Source organism: Chiloscyllium punctatum, chromosome 37 (assembly GCF_047496795.1).
Source record: "Chiloscyllium punctatum isolate Juve2018m chromosome 37, sChiPun1.3, whole genome shotgun sequence".
NCBI classification, from domain to species: Eukaryota; Metazoa; Chordata; class Chondrichthyes; order Orectolobiformes; family Hemiscylliidae; genus Chiloscyllium; species Chiloscyllium punctatum.
The window spans coordinates 21,220,297-21,242,014 of record NC_092775.1 but is presented as its reverse complement, the minus strand read 5'-3'; positions in this window follow the sequence as shown (position 1 = coordinate 21,242,014).

Here is a 21,718-nt window from a genome sequence, read left to right as displayed (position 1 = left end):
ATAAGCACTGTGAAAAAGTATCACTAACTCTCCTCTCCATCCATGAATCCTGTCCAAGCTGCATCTGTCATTATGAAGAAAATTGCAGTATCTGTGAAAACACAAAACTAGCCCCCAAATTATTTTTTAACATTAAATGCAATCCTGACTTATGGCAGTAGCAAACCATGAACATCTTTTTGTAATTGCACATATTCTACTTAGAAACATAATATCGTCCACTTGATTGTTCTATAATGACAATGCATAAATTCATTTCTCTGATTTCTCCCGCAGTCAGGGTTAGACTGACAGATCCTGCTGGCAAACGAATATCAGAAATTTAGTAAGAACACTATTAAACTTTACATTGTAAGACACTTTGAGATGCATAATGACAGTGATCTAACTTTAGAGTTCAGGCTTTGCTCATGCAGTCTGTAGATTCAGTTCTGTGCACTGATTTATTTTAAATTACAGTATTCTTCCAATCATTACCTGGTATGTTTTAACATCTGTACAACATTGCACTCGATCATCATCATTGCTTGTCACTCTAAAACCGCAGAACCTTAAAGAGGTCTGTTTACAACAAAATTTCTGTCTGATTCTTTAATTTGCAATCTTGCTGTGCACTATCAGATTTGACTCCTTCCCATAGCAGCCTGTGATTGGGAGATTATTAGAGGTCATGATGTAAAGTGTCAGACTCAACCCCATTACACTACTAAGAACCATTAGAGGAGGGTTAAGCAACATGGGACTGTATAACTGCTGCACTTTAAAAAGAAAGATAGACAGCTTGACTAAAACGAGGCTGAAGATTAAATCACTGCTGATTTAACTATACATAAAATAATGGCCCAGAGCTTCCACTTCAGGTGTTAACAACATCCAGGTGCAAAATGCAATCACAACTGTGCTTTTTGTTTCCCCGTACAAAATCTCATATAACGTCTTGGGGCCAACTGATAACGGTGAGGCGGTCAGTATTATTGTTACCGGGTAAAACTGACAGAAACTTACAGTGATACCAATACTGTAAGTGAAGACAGTTTTAGCATGGAAGGGCAAAATGTGTTGGCGCAGGCTTGGAGTGCCGAATGGCTTGTTCTGGTGCTGTTAAAGAATTTAGACCGTTACTTGGAGAATGTGTACTTTCCTTACTTATACTTTTCTTATAACGTGAGATCACACAAGAATGAAACTATTGTGTTATATCAGAACTGACCTTTTTTTTGTTCTTCGTTCCAAGCATCTTGAATCCACACACATGTAGTTAATCATGCAAATCCAGAAGTTGCTTAGATTAGATTAGATTAGATTCCCTACAGTATGGAAATAGGCCCTACGGCCCAACCAGTTCACACCGACCCTCCGAAGAGTAACCCACCCAGACCCATTTCCCTCTGACTCATGCACGGATGTCCTAATTTTCCGTGGGCTATACAAATAGGGTATTTTTTGATGAAATCTGCTCAGCTAATATTGTAATGGGTATGAAATGAGGATCATTACATAATAGACACCCACTGAAGGTACAAAGAATAGGGCTGCAAAATCAGGCATGGGATCTTAATGGTCAAAAAATTGATCATTTTTCCTGAATGATTCATTTGGACCTGAAAACTGAATTTGGCCATTTTTTTTCCTCAGAGGATAAATTATGTTGCAATTTTAGTTTTGTTTATTCCCATGGTCTACCACAATATTTATTTTGCTATCTGCAAAATGAGTTAAATGTTATTATTAAAAACCAAATTTCTTATTTTGTAATCTGCACATCTCAGTGAGCATTCACTAATCTCATTAGTTGAAGAATCATCGTGCCACTTGTCCTGTTCAAGGATCTACAGATTTTATATACAGAGTGCCAACGCAGCCATGGTATTCGTGGAAATCTCAGCTGACAAGCCCACAAAAATCTAAGGCTAACTGCATGTCAGATGAACAGTGTTTGTCATTCAGACTAAAACCCAGCCTTCTTGAAGAAGGGCTTGTGCCTGAAACGTCGATTCTCCTGTTCCTTTGATGCTGCCTGACCTGCTGCGCTTTTCCAGCAACACATTTTTAAGCTCTGATCTCCAGCATCTGCAGTCCTCACTTTCTCCGAAAACCCAGACCAAAGTCTGCCATGATTCTGGCAATCAAGCAGCATTGAACCTACAGCATTTTTAAAATTGCATTTAAAAAGTCTTTGATGATATTGTCCCAATAATCATAAAATATGAACTATCAGATTTCAACTTCCATTGTTGATTTTAATACCTGGGAACTTTATTGACTGAAATGGTCTCAAAATGGGGAAAAAAACGCTGTCTTATAAATGACCACAATAACCACCCGACCACAGGTTGAACAAAACTTCATAAAACCTTCAAATAACAGTCTGTTCTTAAATTAGCATTTTTAAGAAAAAAGACTAAAATCAGTCGAGTATGAAGAAACCCAATATCTCCCACATTTATTCACACCTATATGAGCAGTTTCATGTATCAAAGATGAAAGACAATGCATGCAATTATCCAACTTGAAACATGCAATCAGTCATTGCAGTACACAAAGTAAATGTATTTCAGAGGGTTACTTTTGGAATTAGGTTTGCTCGCTGAGCTGGAAGGTTCATTTCCAGATGTTTTGTCACCATACTAGGTAACATCTTCAGTGGGCCTCTGGGCGAAGCACTGTTGATACCTCCTACTTTCTATTTATATGTTTGGCTTTCTTTGTGTTGGTGATGTTATTTCCTGTGGTGACATTATTTCCTGTGGTGATGTCATTTCCTATTCTTTTTATCAGGGGGTGGTAGATAGTGTCTAACGCAATGTGTTTGCTGATAGAGTTCCGGTTGGAATGCCATGCTTCTTGGAATTCTCGTGCATGTCTCTGTTTGGCTTGTCCTAGAATGGATGTGTTGTCCCAGTTGAAGTGGTGTTCTTCCTCCTCTGTATGTAAGGATACTAGTGAGAGAGGGTTATATTGTTTTGTGGCTAGTTGGTGTTCATGTATCCTGGTGGCTAGTTTTCTGCCCATTTGTCCAATGTAGTGTTTGTTACAGTCCTTGCACAATATCTTGTGAATAACATTAGTTTTGTTTATTGTCTGTATAGGGTTTTCAAATTCATTAGCTGCTGTTTTAGTGTGTTGGTGAGTTTGTGGGCTACCACGATACCAAGGGGTCTGAGTAGTCTGGCAGTCATTTCCGAATTGTCTTTGATGTAGGAGAGAGTGGCTAGGGATTCTGGACATGTTCTGTCTGCTTGTTTGGGTTTGTTGCTGAGAAATCTGTGGACTGTGTTCATTGGGTACCCGTTCTTTTTGAATACACTGTGTAGGTGATTTTCCTCTGCTCTGCATAGTTCCTCTGTGCTGCAGTGTGTGGTGTCTCATTGAAATAATGTTCTGATGCAGCTTCATTTGAGGATGTTGGAGTGATTGCTTCTGTAGTTCAATATTTGGTCCGTATATGTTGTTTTCCTGTAGAAGCTGGTTTGAAGTTCCCCATTGGCTGTTTGCTCTACGGCAATATCTAGGAATGGCAGTTTGTTGTTGTTTTCCTCCTCTTTAATGAATTTTATGCCAGTAAGGGTATTATTGATGGTCTTGAAGATTTCCTCTAATTTGTTTTGTTTAGTGATGACAAAGGTGTCATCCACGTAGTGGACCCAAAGTTTGGGTTGGATGGTTCGCCTTCACACTTCGCCTTCAACAACAAAACCTCCAGAAAAACCAGCGGAACATACATGGGATCTCCAATATCAGTGTTCTTAGCAGAGGCAGTAATGCAGAGACTCGAACAAACAGCTCTGCCAACCAACCTACTACTGTTGCAGTGAGGCTGTTCCACATCCCTACTACTCTCTGAGTAAAGAAACGACCCCTGATATCTGTCCCCTCAAGTTAGCCTTCACTATCTGAGGAAAAAAGTTCTCACTGTCCACCCTATCTAACCTTCTGATTATCTTATACGTCTTGATTAAGTCACCTCTCAACCTTCTTCTCTCCAACAAAAACAGCCTCAGTTCCCTCAGCCTTTCCTCATAAGCCCTTCCTTCCACACCAGGCAACATCCTCATAAGTCTCCTCTGAACCCTTTCCAAAGCTTCCACATCCTTCCTATAATGTGGTGACCAGAACTGTACGCAATACTCCAGATGTGGCCTTATCAGTGTCTTGTACAGCTGAAGCATTACTTCATGGCTCCAAAACTCAATCCCCCACCAATAAACGCCAACACGCCATATATCTTCTGAACAACCCTATCAATCTGTGTGGCAACTTTCAGGGATTTATGCACATGGACACTAAGATCTCTCTGTTCATCTACACTGCCAAGAATTTTATCATTAGCCCAGTACTCTGCATTCCTGTTACTTCTTCCAAAGTTAACTACATCACACTTTTCTGCATTATACTCCATTTGCCACTTCTCAGCCCAGCTCTGCATCTTATCTATGTCCCTCTATAACCCACAACATCCTTCGGCACTATCCACATCTCTGCCTACCTTAGTGTCATCCACAAATTTACTAACCCATCCTTCTATGCCCACATCCAGATTATTTATAAAAATGACAAACAACAGTGACCCCAAAACAGATCCTTGCAGCACACCACTGGTAACTGAGCTCCAGGATGAACATTTCCCATCAACCATTACCCTTTATCTTCTCTCAGCTAGCCAATTTCTGATCCAAACCACTAAATTGCCTTCAATCCCGAAACTCTGTATTTTGTGCAATAGCCTACCATGTGGAACTTTATCAAAAGCCTTACTGAAATCCATATACACCACATCGACCTCTTTACCTTCATCTACCTATTATTTCACCTTTTCGCAGAACTCAATAAGGTTAGTGAGGCACAACCTACCCTTCACAAAACAATGTTGACCATCCCTAACCAAATTATTACTTTCCAGATGATTATAAATCCTATCTCTTATAACCTTTTCCAACACCCTACCTACAACCAAAGTAAGGCTCACTGGCCTATAATTACCAGGGTTGTCCTGATTCCCTTTTTTAAACAAGGGAACAGCACTTGCTATCCTCCCATTTTTTGGCACTACTCCTGTCAACAATGATGACACAAAGATCAAAGCCAAGGAATCCAAGGATAAATCTCATCCGGCGAGGGGTCTTAACTATTTTCAGATCTTCCAAAATTGCTAAAACCACCTCTTTGTCAACCAGAATCCCATCTAATCTAACAGCCTGTATCTCTGTATTCTCACTAACATTTCCCTTTTCCAATGTGAATACTGACAAAAAGTATTCATTAAGCGCTTTTCCTATGCCCTCAGATTCCACACACAACTTCCCACTACTATCTTTGATTGGCCCTAATCTTAATCAAGCCATTCTTTTATTCCTGATATACCTATAGAAGGCCTTAGGGTTTTCCTTGATCCTATCCGCCAACAACTTCTCATGTCCCCTCCTGGCTCTTCTTAGCCCTCTCTTCAGATCTTTTCTGGCTAACTTACAACTCTCAAGCCCTCATCATGCTTCATCATCACATAAGCCTTCTTCTTCCTCATGACAAAAGCTTTAACTTCTTTTGGAAATCATGGCCCGCTCTCTCAAAAACTACCTCCCTGCCTGATAAGTACATACTTATCAAGAACTCACAGTAGTTGTTCCTTGAATAAGCTCCACATTTCAAGTATTTCCATCCTCTGCAGTTTCTTTCTCCATTTTATGCATCCTCAGTCTTCCCTAATTGCATAATTGCCTTTTCCCCAGTTATACTTCTTTCCCTGAGGTATATACCTCTCCCTGCCAATTGCTATTGTAAACATAATCGAATCATGGTCACTATCGCCAAAGTGCTCACCTACCTCCAAATCTAACACCTGGCCGGGTTCATTCCCAAGTACCGAATCCAATGTGGCATCATCCCTTGTTGGCCTGTCTATATACCGTGTCAGAAAACCCTACTGCATATATTGAACAAAAGCTGACCCATCTAAACTGCTTGAACTATTGTACTCCCAGCCAAAATTGGGGAAGTTAAAGTCCCCCATAACAACTACTCTGTTACTCTCACTCGTATTGAGAATCATCTTTGTTATCCTTTCCTCTACATCCCTGGAACAATTCAGAGGCCTATTGAAAGCTCCCAACAGGGTGACCTCACCTTTCCTGTTTCTAACCTCAGCCCAAACTATCTCAGTGGATGAGTCCTCAAATGTTACCTCAGCTGCTGTAATATTACCCTTCATTAACAATGCCACACCCCCTCTTTTCCCATCTTCTCTTTTCTTGCTGAAACATCTAAATCCCAGAATCTGCAACAACCATTCCTGTCCCTCCTCTAACCATGTCTCTGAAATGGCCACAACATCAAAATCCCAGGTATCAATCCATGCTGCAAATTCACTCAACTTATTCCGGATGCTCCTGGCATTGAAGTACACACATTTCAAACCAACATCCTGATTGCTGGTGCCCTCTTGCAACCTTGTAAACCTATCCCTGACCTCACCTCCCTCAACCTCCTTTACACTGGAACTACAATTCATGTTCCCATCCCCCTGCTGCATTAGTTTAACGCCCCACCCCCACCACTCTCTGCAGAACATTATTAAATTTCCCATTTAAGATATTAGTACCCCTCTTGTTCAGGTGAAGACCATCCTGTTTATTGACCACCAAATCCAGGAACAGCTCCAATTATCCAAAGAATCCAAAACCCTCCTCCTGCACCATCCCTGTAGCCACGTGTTCAGCTCTGCTCTCTCCCTGTTCCTTGCTTCGTTAGCACAACGCATGGGCATCAAACCAGAGATATCAACTCTGTTTGTTCTACCTCTAAGCTTCCACCCTAGCTCCCTGAATTTCTGCCTGAGATCCCCACCTTTCTTCCTACCTATGTCGTTGGTGCCTATGTGGACCATGACTTGGAGCTTAGGGCTGTTCCCTCTCTACTCAAGGATCCTAAAAACATGATCAGAGACCTCACGACCCTGACACCTGGGAGGTAACACACCAATTGTGAGTCTCTCTTGTTCCCACAAAACCTCCTAGCTGTCCCCCTAACTATGGAGACCCCAATGACTAAAGCTCTGCTCCTCTTACCCTTCCCCTCTGAGCAATAGGGACAGACCCTGCACCAGAGACCTGTGCCCCATTGCTTACTCCTGGTAAGTTGTCCCCCCTAACAATATCCAAAACAGTATACTTGTTGTTGAGGGGAACCATCACAGGAGATCCCTGCACTGCCTGCCGGTTCCCTTTCCTACCCCTGATGGTAACCTATCTACCTACTTCATGTGGCTGTGGAGCCAGAGCTAATAATGTCTTGCCTCAGTAGTACCTTCTTCATCTTATCTTCCCTCTCATCAAAGGCAGAAGTCCTTTCCAAAACAAGGATTTCTGCCATTGATGCCCATTTTGAACAGCAGCTGTGCACGAGGTCAAGCACTGCCAGGCAGGAGCAGCCCTTCATGTTGTATGGAGTGGGAGGGCAACCAAAATGAAATGCTTTTCAGGTCACAACAATGGCACAACTCACATTTCATCGAAAGTTTTACATTAATGACTATTTAGGGACCATGGTACACAGGTTACCCATCGTTAGCCTCATCCTATCTTTGAACAGTGTAAGGGAGTGCTATTCTTCCCTCAATGCCCAAGCTATCCTACAGTTTAGTCATGCCAACCATCATGCTCCACTGCCCCACATCGAAGCCAGGGTGATTGTGACTGTCAATGACCCCTCTCCCCTGCAGTAACCTGTGTCCTCCAGTGCACTACTGTGTACTATCTCCCATTATATGTTGTGTTTGTCCACTTCACAATTATTTTTTCCCTCTACATCACAGCTTTCTGCCTTCAATCCCAAATTGAATCCCCAACCTCTCAAACACAGCAGTAGCTCCTGACAACCCCCTTGACTCTTATGAAGCTGCTGTGCAGGCTGACCATCGCTCACACCACTGACCAACTTGGATACATAGTTCCAATTGCTGAGTGACCAGATCTCTGACTAATCTGTATGCAGCTCCATGACTAATTTATGGTTAATCCCTGGGTCATTGTGCTGGTTTTGCAGAAACTGACCATGGCCCAGATGCAAAAGTACAGACACTCTCATTCTGATTACCACAAATGAGAGAAACTCACCTTGTCCAAGGCACTGGACTGATAGCAGTTTCTGCTTTGACTTATTGTGCCAGAACACCCTGACAGAAAGCTGTCTTCCTTGATCTGTCTAAGGAGTCATCTTAGACATTTGAGACTTGGCTATTAGTTGAAGCAAATGCAATGTGTTGCTGCATACACTGTTGGCAGATGGTGCAGATGTAATATTAACATAGCACAGAGACACAAAGCAATATGTCCACCCATTTCACTGATCACTCCTGAGCTCAAGTGAGTGAATACTAAGAGAGCAAGCTATACTAAGAAGCCATGAGGTACAATGTGGCAAAAGTGAGGACTGCAGATGCTGGAAACCAGAGTTTAGATCAGAGTGGTGCTGGAAAAGCACAGCAGGTCAGGCAGCATCCATGGAGCAGGAAAATCGACGTTTCGGGCAAAAGCCCTTCATCAGGAATAGAGGCAGGAAGCCTCCAGGGTGGAGAAATAAATGGGGGAGGTGGGGCTGGGGTGAAGGTAGCAAAGAGTACAATAGGTGAATGGGGGTGGGGATGGAGGTGATAGGTCAGAGACGAGGGTGGGGGAAGGTAGCAAAGAGTACAATAGGTGAATGGGCGTGGGGATAGAGGTGATAGGTCAGAGACGAGGGTGGGGGAAGGTAGCAAAGAGTACAATAGGTGAATGGGCGTGGGGATGGAGGTGATAGGTCAGAGGGGAAGGTGGAGCAGATAGGTGGGAAGGGAGATTGGCAAGTAGGACAGGTCATGGGGACAGTGCTGAACTGGAAGGTTGGAAGAGCTTCAGGGCAGAGGAGATGACCTGGGGGTTGCAGTGAGAGAGAGATTCACTGAGATTCTTGTGGAGAGAGGAGGAGAACTTCTTCAAGGTAGGCATCCTTGCAAGAGGATTTGGATTTAAAATCAACGAGGTAAAAGTGAGGACTGCAGATACTGGAAGCCAGAGTTTAGATCAGAGTGGTGCTGGAAAAGCACAGCAGGTCAGGCAGCATCCGAGGAGTTGGAAAATCAATGATTTGGGCAAAAGCCCTTCATCAGGAATAGAGGCAGGGTGCCTGCAGAGTGGAGAGATAAATGGGGGGGAGGGGTTGGGGAGAAGGTAGCAAAGTGTACAATAGGTGAATGGGGGTCAATGTGGCCTAATCCACAAGGTGGGAGGTCATTCCTGGGTGCAAGATGTCCTAATAGTCATATTACAGTGATCAACATGTCTGCTGACACCTACAATCAGATTTAACTATACATGTACACAACACTCATGTGCAGTATGCCTGCCTGGACAGCCAGTGACATCATTCCATCCCATTCATTCATACTTACTGTGTGTATTTGGGCGATTTTTTTTACTGGCTAAATGTTTCACAAAATGAGCATGTGCAGAAACTTCCAAACACACAATGTGAACCTTTTCTGCATGTCAGGAGAAATGGTGATTATCAGTGTTCTCCTAAGTTCATTGAAGTGCAGAACTATTTTGTAATGGGGTCAGAGATGTGCCATGAGGGTAAGGAGAGGCTGATACAAGTCTGACGCCAACATCTGGTTGTTGCAGGGATTTAGACATTTCAGGAAGAACAGAGAAAAAGATGGTAAAAGAGGGGGAGATGTGACACTGTTAGGTAAGCACTGTATTTCGGTGGCAGAAAGGACATTTGAGGACTTGTCTACTGAGGAACTTTGGGCTGAAGATAGAAACAGGAAAGGAGAGGTCACCCTGTTGGGAGTTTTCAATAGGCCGCCAAATAGTTCCAGAGATGTAGAGGAAAGCATAGCAAAGAAAATTCCAGATAGGAGCGAGAGTAACAAGATAGTTGTTATGGGAGACTTTAACTTTCCAAATATTGACTGGAAATACTATAGTTTGAGTAAGTTAGATGAGTCTGTTTTTGTCCAATGTGTGCAGAATGGTTTCCTGACACAATATGTAGACAAGCCAACAAGAGGCGAGGCCACATTGGATTTGGTACTGGGTAATGAACCTGGCAAGATGTTAGATTTGGAGGAAAGTGAGCACTTTGGTGATAGTGACCACAATTCAGTTATGTTTACTTTAGCCATAGAAAATGATAGGTATATACCACAGGACAAGAGTTATTGCTGGGAGAAAGGCAATTATGATGTGATTAGGCAAGATTTAGGAAGCATAGGATGGGGAAGGAAACTGCAGTGGATGGGTAAAATTTAATTGTGGAGCTTATTCAAGGAACAGCTATTCCATGTCCTTGATAGGTATGTACCTGTCAGGCAGGGAGGAAGTGGTTGAACAAGGCAACCGTGGTTTACTAAAGGAACTGAATCTCTTGTCAAGAGGAAGAAGAAAGCTTATGTTAGGATGAGATGTAATGGCTCATTTAGGGCGCTTGAGAGTTACAAGTTAGCCAGGAAAGACCTAAAGAGAGAGCTAAGAAGAGCCAGGAAGGGACATGAGATGTAATTGGCAGATAGGGTTATAAGTATAACAGGAATAAAAAAAATGACTAAAGAAAGATTAAGGCCAATCAAGGAGAGTAGTGGGAAGTTGTGCATGGATTCTGAGGAGATAGGGAAGCGCTAAATGAATATTTTTCATCAGTATTCACACAGGAAAAACGCAATGTTGTCGAGGAGAATACTGAGATACAGGCTACTAGATTAGATGGGATTGAGGCTCACAAGGAGGAGGTGCTAGCAATTCTGGAAAGTGTGAAAATAGATAAGTCCCCTGAGTTGGATGGGATTTATCCTAGGATTCTCTGGGAACCAGGGAGGAGATTGCAAAACCTTTGGCTTTGATCTTTATGTCGTCATTGTCTACAGGAATAGTGCCAGAAGACTGAAGGATAACAAATGTTGTCCCATTGTTCAAGAAGGTGCATAGAAATACCCTGATAGTTATAGACGAATGAGCCTTACTTCTGGTGCAGGTAAAGTATTGGAAAGATTATAAGAGGGTTTATAATCATCGAGAATGGAATAAGTTGATTAGATGTAGTCAACACAGTTTTGTGAAGGGTAGGTCGTGCCTCATAAACCTTATTTAATTCTTTGAGAAGGTGACCAAACAGGTGGATGAGGGTACAGCAGATGATGTGGTGTATATGGGTTTCAGTAAGGCATTTAATAAGGTGCCCCATGGTAGGCTTTTGCACAATATACAGAGGCATGGGATTGGGGGTGATTAAGCAGTTTGGATCAGAAATTGGCGAGCTGAAAGAAGACAGAGGCCGGTGGTTGATAGGAAATGTTCATTATGGAGTTCAGTTAGTTGTGGTATACCGCAAGGATCAGTTTTGGGACCACTGCTATTTGCCATTTTTATAAATGAGGGTGTAGAAGGTTGAGTAAGTAAACTTGTAGATGACACTTGGATTGGTGGAGTTGTGGATAGCGCTGAAGGATGTTGCAGGTTGCAGAGGGACATAGATAAGCTGCAGAGCTGGGCTGAGAGGTGGCAAATGGAGTTGAATGCAGAAATGTGTGAGGTGAATCACTTTGGAAGGAGCAACAGGAATGAAGTGTACTGGGCTAATGGTAAGATTCTTGGTGGTGTAGATGAGCAGAGACATCTTGGTGTCCATGTACATACATCCCTGAAAGTTGCCATCCAGGTTGATAGGGTTGTTAAGAAGGCACATGGTCTGTTAATTTTTATTGGTAGAGAGATTGAGTTTTGGAGCCATGAGGTCATGCTGCAGCTGGACAAAACTCTGGTGTGGCTGTACTTGGAGTATTGCCAGTTCTGGTCACATTATAGGAAGAATGTAGAAGCTTTGGAAAGGGTGCAGACGAGATTTACTAGGATTTGCCTGGTATGGAGGGAAGGTCTTATGAAGAAAGGCTGAGGGACTTGAGGCTGTTTTCATTGGAGAGAAGAAGGTTGAGAGATAACCTAATTGAGACATACAAGATAATCAGAGGGTTAGATAGGGTGGACAATTAGAGTGTTTTTCCTTGGATGGTGATGGCTAGCACAAAGGGACATAGCTTTAAGTTGAGGGGTGATAATATAGGACAGATGTCAGAGGTAGTTTCTTTACTCAGAGAGTAGTAGGGGCACGGAATGTACTGCCTGCAACAGTAGTAGACTCGCCAACTTTAAGAGCATTTAAATGCTCATTGGTTAAACATATGGATCAAAAGAGAATAGTGTAGGATAAGCTTCAGATTGGCTCCATAAGTCAGCGCAACAGCGAGGGCCAAAGGGCCTGCACTGTCTGAACATGTTCTATGTTTTATGTTCTAGCTAGAGATGGGTCTTGTGGGTGGTCACTGCCCATGGAACATAGCCTGAAATGCTGGGGACTGCTGCCCAAGGTGGAGGTCTGGAGAAGTGAGCAGCCAGCTGGAATCTGCTCTGATTTCCTTGTTGGGAACCATTGCCATCCAGTTTCTCTCCAATGGGTAGGAGAATGGAAAACTGCAGACAAATGGGGCAAGACTAAATCATACTGGCAGGCCAATTGACCTGTGGCTGATCCCTAGTGAGAGTCTTGTCTCACCATTTAATATTTGACTGAAGAACTAGACATTTCTTTCCAACATCAAGAATCTCATTTCTGTAAGTCTCACCCTATTTTCCAACTGATTTACCAATGCCCACATAGTGGAAAATAATATTTAAAACATAACTACCACATCATTCGTTTAGTTTTAGTCTGAAATGGTTATTATGCAGAGGAGAAATTGCATGCTATTAAACAGTCAACATGGCTAGAGTAGGTAATGGAGCAAATGGGGAGAAGTGACATCCAACATGACTTCAATCACCACTGTGATTTCTACAAGTGAAGTCCAGGATCTGGGAAGATTTCACCATGTGTCTCCTGGTTCTAGATTCTACAACCAGGGGTAACATCATTTTTAAATTCGCCCGGTCCAGCTCTTTAATAATGTTGTAAGGATCAAGCAGATCATCGGCTCATTCTTCTAAACTTAAGAGAATACGGGCCTAGTCTCTTCAATCCCTCCGCATAAAACATTGCTGATTTCTCAAGAATTAGTCTAGTGAATATTCACTGTATACCTTCTATGGAAAGTATATCCTTTCTTAGATAAGGGGATCAGAACAACATCCAATAAAAAAAACTACAGCTTTTAAGAACTTTGTCGAAGCCTCATGAATAAATGCATTTATCAGAAACTCACAATGGCGAATAGTTCAATCAGAGGACTTGGTCAGTTCTGAAGGTGGAAAGTCTTCTTGTGCGATATCTAGTACAAGAGATCACTGAAACTCAATTTGCACTGGGCATGCTTCCTTGAACCTTTACACTGGCTCAGCTGATGTTAGGTGAATGGTGATGAAAGACTGGTGAAACCTAACAAAGGTGCTTGCCCTTAATCTTCAAAGATAGAAATTGCTTTTAACTCACTGTCCTTCCAAGTGCAAAATTAAGTTTTACCAATGTGTTCATATTTTGCCAAGTCCTTTCTCATTCACTGTAGTCCCTTGATCAATGGTAGAGCAAAAAATTAATTACCACCTGAGTTTGTTGATGCTAACATAATAGAAAAGATTATCATGAGAGTGATATTATTGAAGCCATGGGAAATATGCATTGATTCAGATATATCAGAATGTGTTATGGTTAGACCCTTCTGTGTTATATATAAAACACAAAATAATGATGTTAATATAAAATTGTAAACCTTTGTGTGACCATATTGTATTTCCATTAGTTAAAAAATAATCTTTATCTGTGATGCTTAAGTGTTCTTATACATAATACAGACTCAAGAACCAACAGTTACCAGAGAAATTCATTTTCTCTAGAGTTGTGAAATATATTGGCTGTACAATTCTATTTTTCTAGTCCTTGCTGTCAAATTTGTTAAGCCATATTTATTTGGATGTTGCTTAGCCTTTAACTAGGTGCTTACATTTTTCTGTTTTGTATTCAGCTTTTCTGCAGGTATAAGCATAATACTTAATTTTGTTAGGCTTACTTTGCAGATCATACACATTTTGCACATTTCATGAAATTGCACAACATAAGCACAAAAGATTCAGGCCACTACTTTATGGTTTGTGTAGGTGCAACCCTCAATACTGGAAAGTAGTATTTAAAACATAACTATGGCATCATTCATTTAGTTTTAGTCTGAAATGGTTATCATGCAGAGGAGCAATTGCATGTTATTAAACAGTCAACATGGCTAGAGTAGATAATGGAGCAAATGGAGAGAGTGACATCCAACATGACTTCAATCACCACCGTGATTTCTACAAGTGAAGCCACAAATGCCAATGTGCATGATATCACAAATGATGGTAAAGTCCTCATTCATGACTAATCCATAAATTAACTAACATTCCTTGATTTGGCAAACATGATTTATTTAAGTGCATAAGTCCTTTAATCTTTTTTGCATTCTATGTCATGTGGTAACTTAAAGGAGTCAGCCTATCCATTTTTTGCATGGGGAGTTCCATGTTGTCACTATAAAGTTTACAGGGAACGCTGATCTTAATCTATGTGTCATGGTCCTGTAATGCTTAAAACCTTTGCTTAACAAAAATCTCTCAATCTCTGCAATGTCTTGAAATATTGAAGAGCTAATTTTTAAGTAAGCTTCCATAATCTACTTGCGGTTGCAGTGAAGATTTGAGCTAGTAAGCTGATTTTAAACAGTCATCTCATTGTTGAAGTTATCTTCCTGACATTAGTTTTGAAATATTGTCCATTCCTGTCATGTGCTTTGCCAATTTGCCCTTTAGCTGATAATTATAGCAACTGAGATGGAAGAAATGCCAATATTTCATTTTCTAAGCGTTGTCCATTTGCTGGTTCATCTGAAAGGACATAAAACACATTGCACATTTGGCAATGTTAAGCACTATCAAGTGTTAAAGTTGCAATCACTGCATTTTATAAACCTATATTGTCAAAATGTACAATGTTACCCAAAATGTTTTTTTCAACTGCCTGCTTGTGAAGTGTGTGTTGTTTCCTTGCTTGGTTCTAAGTTCTTAACCTGATGAATCTATATGTTAAGAACAAAGCATAACATTAAATTGCATTTCTGTTTGGTACTTTGTGTGTTAAGAAGTAAACATGGTTTGGTTTACTTTCTGTGTATTCTTGGGTTGGTGCAGTGGTCTGACAGTCTCTTTTGTCTGCATACATTTTAATAAAAGTTTAAATCCTAGAGGTCAATCAGAATAAGTCAGTGCATTAGCAAAAATATACAGGAAAAATCTGCTTTTCCTTTGTAACCAGGGTCAATGACATGCAAAGAAAAAGAGAGCAGTGCGGAAAGTCACAGTCTGTGTGCGGGCTATGCCAGTGTGTGAAGGATTGGCGGACATTGGAGTTGGAAACTCATATTGTTGCTCTGAAGTTAAAATCAAAGTGAGTGTAGTTTGTAGTTTGTGTTAGGTATCTCAGGAAGAGACACCAGCTGAACTGGAAAGAAACGTCTAAGTGACTGCACAGAACTTCAGAGCAAGGAAACTGTACGAGCTTGAGCCTGAGCAAGGGGCCTTGGGGTGGAGATAATGGCAACCTTTCACTGAGATTTGGATGTTCATGAGGATTTTGTTTGGATAAAAGGAATACTGTGAATTTGAATCTTTTTTCTGATATCTGAATTAAAATGTTTCCAATCCTTTCTCAGGTAATATAATTTATGGTATTTTTACAGGTTCAATGTTTTATTCTTGCATTAAATTTTCACTGGCAACTACGAGTGAATGTGTCCAGGAAGTGATGTCACAGTTTAAAAATAATAAATACAGTATCTAACAAGTCAGATTTCACACTGGGATCGAACTCGTCCAGTATCAATATCAGCTGGGATTATAATAAAACGGAGGCTCTTATGAGATTGGATTTCCTTGAATTTGAGAGGGTTCTGTGCATCCTGTAAGAAATAAGTGTTGGGTATAAAACAGGTGAGTTTCTGTGAGGTATACTGAATGGATTGGAATTTTGAAGTGGATTTGACTGTTGCTAAGATTTTTCAAGGAGTAGAAGATGAGACAGTGTATTAGTTGAAATATTTAACAAAGTTGAAACAGACAGTTAGCAGATAAACCAAAGGTCGAGATAAAAGCAAGACCGAATAAGGATTGTATGACTAAAGTAATCACCAGCATTTAGATTAAAAGGAGGATAGGTTGAAATTGATGTATTGCAGCTAGAATTAGCTAAGATTCAGTTATAAATGAATGAAAACTATGATTTTGAAGAACAAAGAGAGTAAAAGAGAAATAGAAAAAGAGGAGAAAGAAAGACGGGAAATAGGAATTTAAAATTTTTGAATTAGCAAGCAAAGATAAAGAAAAAGAAAGGGAATTGAAAATGCAAGATGTGAAATGGAACTCCAGTGACAGAGAGCGAGAGAGGGAGAGAGAGAGAGTGATCTCATCGAATATGGTTTGATTGAGACAATCTTCGAGGGAAAGAAGGAAGGAGAGTTAGTTGCTCATGGGAAGATTCTGATTCCATGGGAGAAATTTGATTTAACAAAAAATTTTTGCTTAAGCCTCTAAATATACAGGGAATCTAGTTGAAAGATAGTTCACCTCTTGTGAAAAGATAGCTGTGAAGTTAAAGTGACCAAAAGGTACTTAGACCTTAATGTTACAAAATATCCTGATAGGTAACGCTATAAATCTATATCCAGGTACCAGTTTGTCAGAAGAACAGTCTGCAGACTTTGATACTGTTAAAAGGGCAATACTCAGCACTGATATACCTGATAAGAAAGAAAACTAATTGGAACCTTGTAGACTTTGCAAGAGGAGAAGAAATGCTATAGGATTAGTAGTTTTAATCAGTTAGAGACAATCTTTGAAATGTGAGGAAAATCACAATTAAGGAAGAATTGGAAAATGCTGTTTCGGTAAATCTTTAGAAGCTATTTCAGCGAGCACCAAGTATCAAAGATCCATGAAGCAGTGGTTCAGCCAGAATCCTACGATGTTTCACAGAGACAGTCATGTTGGGAAATGATCACATGTAAGTCAAGAAGGAAATTGAAGGAATAGAAAATCTGGGGCAAGAAATATTATTAGTTTTAGAGACCAATCAGGAGGTTGCCAAAATAATAAAGAAGAAAGATGACTACCTGTAGAAAGGTAAGGAAAATAATATGCATCCATTGTACAAAAACTGGTACCTAAGCTAATTGCTGTAAATTAAAAGAGAGACCTAGTGCAATAATAGTAATGCCTAAGGATCCACAGAAACGTTTGTGTCAAGAAAGTAGGTAGGTATCAAACTTCTGCAGCGATATTCCAGGTGACCACCTGACATGGCTGATCATACTTTTACAAAATCCTCAGATGGATGCAGATCAGAGATACAATACTACCTGTGTTCCTAAAAGAGTCCTGGTGGAATAGGCCAGAGGTTTCCTAGAGATGAAATTTCAATGCCGAGGCCATTCCAACAAACCCTTGCAGTATTGCTCAGAAATGATGTGCCATGTTATTGTGATGTGCTTCACAACTGAAGCTAACAAATTGAACATATCTTGGATGCAGCAAAATGAGGAGTTGAGAATAACATTTTGAGGTTGCAGATCAGGACGTTGACCAGGAGAGATATTTAAGAGATCATGATAGAGCTATGCACTGATGATTCTGAGAGGCCGGACATCCAGTTCCAGCATGCTTTGGACAGTCTTTCATAGTGTAACCTTCCTTTGGTTATATAGGAAGTGACTCCTTGGTGGTCCAAAGTTCATGTAGGCCTAGTTATTTCTGTACAACTTTTCTGTTGCTGAATAAATGTTTCCTTATTCATATGATTGCACATGTGGTCTCTTTCCCATCAAGTATCTGCACTTAAGTATCGCTATCTGGGAGAAAACAGCAGTAACTGAGACAGGGCAGTATTATCACATGGCAGCATGGTTAGCTGCCTTTTCAGGATTCTTGCTGCATAGGTTATCCGAGAGTTATACAGTGAAATCTCTCATAATGTAGCAGATTGGGAGCAATCCTGAGGTACCTCCTTTCCACCATCGCATTCACCAGCTTCTCCAGATCCTAGGCAGCAAAACAACAGGCTAACTGGCCTTTCCGTACCTCTGCGTCGACAATCAAACAACACACTGCAAAGTGCAGTACTTGGCTTGCAACAGCTGTAGTACTGGGACCTAAACATAATACCAGTAGCATGAACGTTGCAAAGTCCAAGTTGCAGTGAGTCCTTTCGGTTCTCCTGAGACACAATTCCATCAATGCCAGACAGACCAGTAACACAATTAATGAGCTAAACAGCAAACAATTACATGAGAAAGAAAAAAGCCAACATTGCCCATGGAGGATTCTCACCAAAATAAACATTTTGCTAGGAAATTGAAATAGTCAGCCCTTCATTTCTAAACTGTGCATTTGACTTTCCAAAACAAATACATCAAAGCTTGTGAGTTCACCAAAAACCTTTTCGAACTCACAGAACAAACAATGAAAGCCAGAGCAGATTAACAATGTTTCCCTAGATATTAGCACTGTGTTAACATTGTTATCTGTTAACTCTAGTTCAATGGACAAAAAGAAGTAGAGGCAAAAATCTGCTTTAATTAAGTGATATGGATTCAATTATATATCTAGAAAGGCAGAACAATCCATAAAGTTGGTCAGTCTGGGTAAGGGATCTGCCAATGTCTGTAGGACTGCTGGACACTAGATTTAGGGACACATGTACTCATTCTGAAATTAAAATGACAGTGAGTGACTTGTCTTTGTACTATGTAACTAAGGTGCTGCTAGCTGAAGGGAAAAGACATCTAGTAACAATACAGAAAGGAAAATAGTGGCAGCTGGAGCAGCCTGAGTCTGAACAAGGACCCATAGTGTGGAAATGGTGGTAACTATTCACTGAGGTTTGGATGATTGCTTTAGTATTGTTGAGATAAAAGAAAAGTATGAATTTGAACCATTTTTGTAATGAAATCTTCCCAACTTTTCAATTTTCCAGTGTAATAATTAATGGTGCAAATAATCTGATCATCTGATCGTCATCGGAGCAGTCAAGAATGGAGTTGAACATCAGGGTCATACAGTCCCTGACATAGCAGACATGCAAAGGTTGACAAGAGAATTGCAGATTCTGAGGAGTGGTCACTGAACCTGAAACATTAATTCTGATTTCTCTCCACAGATGCTGCCAGACCTGGTGAGCTTTTCCAGCACATTCTGTTTTTGTTTCTGATTTACAGCGCAGTTCTTACGGTTTTTAAATTGAAGACTTCAATGAGTGATTCCCCTACATCTGGAACCCTCAGAAAGAATCCATTAAGGTCAGAGAACTTTGTTAAGCTAATTGATTTACAAGAAAAGTTACAACCCTAATCTAACCCATGAGTTATGAGGAAACTGAAATCTAACTCACCATACACCCCTCCCCCTTTCACCCACAGCTCAAACCCCTGACCTTCCCCCACCCCTGAGAAATATCAACCCCAACCCCACTATGTCGGCCTCCACTCTTGGACAGTCCAACCTAACACAATGCCACCAAAGTCCTCACTGGATCCAAAACTCTAAACCTCATCACCAGACCCAACGAACCCACCCACACACCGGCACCAACACTTCCACCCCTGCCAGCCTCAAAACATTCTCCCCCACAAGGTCTGACAACCCCTATCCCCCCAGAACTGAGGATCATTTCCCCTGGCAACACACACTACACCTTCCTCCCTCAATGAACCCATTGCCTCTCTCCCCCTTTGCATCCGTAATGGGTTCTTCCCACCAGGCACAAAGAGGTGTCTACAGCAGACTGCTTTTTGAATGGGGAGGTTTGCTAATTGCTCACTTTAAAGAATTATGAAGATCTTGGTTAAAACACTGCCAGCAACCCCTTCCTAGTGCTCATCTGAAGCTTACAAATACAAAGTGACTTGAGAGAGCGGTGTTGGTCTGAGGTGGACAAAATTAAAAATCACCAACTTTTAGTCCAACAAGTTTATTTGGAAGCACTAGCTTTCGGAGTGCCACTCCTTCATCAGGTGGCTATGGAGGTTAAGATCCAAAGTGGTGAAAGATGACTATGTGGAAATCTCAGCAGAAGTGGCACATTTTCGAATAATGACAAAGATGTATTACATAGCATTAGGTTAGCAAGTTAGAATGGAGAAAGACCAGATAACAACTTCACACATGAGTCATGCAATACGTCCCATGAGAGAGTAGCTAGGTCTAAGCTGAATGATATCAAACTATAGTGTCTAAATGTAGAATGAAGCAGACTACTGGCTGACTAGTACCTCCAGAGACTGTCACTTCTATAGGTGAAAATGTTTCCTATTTTAACATCAACAAAAATTTTTGCAAACTGAAAAAAAAAGCTTTCCAAGACATAAGTTTTTCCTCCTAAGCAAAAAGAAAATTCCTAACCTTTCTAAACAGAAAATAAGTTCATGGATTTCAGTGATCACTCTATCCATTTGTAAAACTCTCCCAATGCAAACAAATTCCGATTGTCACCCTAGGCAGAAAAACTGACAAGTTATTGAAATCCCCACATACATACTGATCAAATGCTGTGAGTTCAAAATCTAACTCTAAAACAAATGATAATAACATATATAAATCACACAACCTATAACCACAAGTATAGAGCTTTTTCTCAAATTGGATCAAATCATTCTGGTCAAGTAATGAGAACTATCAGTTTGGTGACGTTATTATTTAAAGGCACAAAAATGGCTGCCAAAGCATCCAGTATGGCGGGTGGCATGTGTGTACACATTATTCTGAACTGGAAGTGTGTTGACCAGTGTATGAGAAAAGAATCATCTCAAGCTTGGATCTGATCAGGAGTTAAACCCTTCACATATGAGAACAAAAACCACAATATCTGTTTACTACCCCCTTTATCAAATTGGTCTGCATTGAATATGACCAGTGCCATCTGGATGTAGTCTTAAAAACAATGGCTATTTATTTATGTAACAATGTTTCTTCTTGCTCAACTTAAAACCAAAGGGGACCTCTGCTTATCTGGTACATCTCATACCAAAACTTCCATTTTCCTCTCCCTGACTCCTCACTATGGTTTGTTGTATACAGCTATAAAAGGCTTTTTCCATTGATATATAAGTGACAGTCTCTGGAGGTACTAGTCAGTTTGTAGTCTGATTCACTCTACATTTAGACTCTATAGTTTGATATAGTTTGGTTCTGAAAGGTTAGTTCATTGTAAGATCTTAAGTTTGTAAGTTCCACCTTAGTTTGGATCTTGATGGGGTTATTGAAAAGTCTGAGCTCAACTGTGTAACTAAGCAAGGAAGAATGTACCAAACTCTGGATGTAGGCTTGCTCACTGAGCTGAAAGGTTCGTTTTCAGATGTTTTGTCACCATACGAGGTAACAGCTTCAGTGAGCCTCCAGATTATGTGTACACATAAATGGGAAGTGTGCCATGGCACCATGGTTCATCTGGAGGCTCACTGAAGATGAAAACGAAGATGAAAAGCTCAGCGAACAAACCTACATCCAGAACTTCAACTTGAGCTACAAATCTTCTCAAAACTCGCTAAGGTACCAAACTCTCAAGGCTGGGAATTGAAAGAAAGAGTCAAGTTATAATTGTGACAGAGAAAGAAACTCTTTCTGGTTGAGTACTTTAACGTGATGTTACTGAGATAGGTGGCATTGTATTTTACTGTGTGATTTGA